The following is a 1,479-nucleotide window of genomic DNA, read 5'->3' on the forward strand; positions in this document are numbered from 1 at the left end:
TCATAACGTGAAGGAGATGTAGCTTTCAGGAACAAGGGGCTGATGGAGGGTGTATGACTGACGATTCCCCGCACAGTCAGGCTGGTTGTGGTGTCAATGACCTTGTGATGTTTGACATCCACTCGCAGGCCAAACTGGTGAAGAAAATCAGCTCTGACGATGGGTGTAGGTAACTCGGCAACCAGGAATACCCATCAAAATTCTCGTCTCAGTCCAAGATCCAGTGTTAAAAATCTCTCCCTGTATGTGGTGATGGGTTAGCAAATCACTGCCTGCAGCTGTATCGATGTCGGCCGGCCTTTGCTTTTGTGAAAAAGATGGTAAAACACTCACTTCAGCACCAGTATCCACTAAAAACCTGGTACATGTTGCCTTGTCGGTTATGTAGAATAGGCGACTGGATGTGTCACTGCTAGGATGACTCGTCGACGCCAGTCACTGGTTTTGGAGTTTTCATGCTCCGAAGGGCGAGACTGGTACGAGCATGGACTGATATATTTGTGAACCTTTTCTCCATGCTTACAATGGTACCAGCATATCTGTTCGGCATGTTGGTGGACCCTTGAGTTGGGATTGTGTCTTCTTGATGGACTTCCAGACAGGACACGCCCTCGGCTTCTACTCCTCTCTCTATCCACCTGTGGTTGTGTCATGAGAGCTTGTACCTGTCTGGTCAAGTTCTCAACCTGAGTGGACAAGGTGCAGACTTGGTCTGGTTGAGGTGCAAGTTGCTTTTGAGGTTTTGAAAGAGCTCCTGTGTGCATGGTGTAGAACAGAAGAGAAGAGACTGATATGATCTTGTCGGCGAGGTCCGCCAGTTGTTCGATGTCTACAGCCTCTTTAGTTGAGACCAAGATAAGTTGTATGTTGGTGGGAAGTCTTTGGAGAAACAGCTCTTTTCAAATGGTATTCCTCAATGTATTGTCCCCAAGCAGCTGTCTCTTCCTTTGCAAAAGCTGAGAGGGTTTTCTGTCACCAAGCTCTTCAGAAATGAGTAGTTGGTGTGGTCTATTTTGCTCTGCAGTTGAGGTATGCCTCATGAACTCAGCCTTGAGTTTGATATAATGTTCTGAGGTTGGAGGGGCAATTTGTAGGTCCCTCACTTCTTTCTCTATTTCTGGCTGGAGAGATCCAACAACACAGGTGAAGCACGTATCCTGAGTGGTGGCATGCCTGGACAGGAACTGCGCTTCAACTTACGCAAAACAATGTAGGATTGTTGGGCCAGAAGGGAAGGGATTTTAAACTAACGGCCGCTACCGGTGGCAGGGGTACCTCAGCAGATACCCCTTGGTGGACGTCGTCATCAGGCGTAGCTTCGACAGACATGATAACAAGTCATCCATCACATTGGGATCACCGACATAGAAAATGGACTTATCAACTTCCACTCACCGCTAAAGGTTGATGACTTCATCTATGAGTCTGAGTGGTGGTCCCATAAGCTGTTTAGCTTGAGTGCGGGTGAATACAGTCACA

This window comes from Eptatretus burgeri, chromosome 5, assembly GCF_056783735.1.
Source record: "Eptatretus burgeri isolate ZD-2024b chromosome 5, Ebu_testis_v1, whole genome shotgun sequence".
NCBI lineage: Eukaryota > Metazoa > Chordata > Myxini > Myxiniformes > Myxinidae > Eptatretus > Eptatretus burgeri.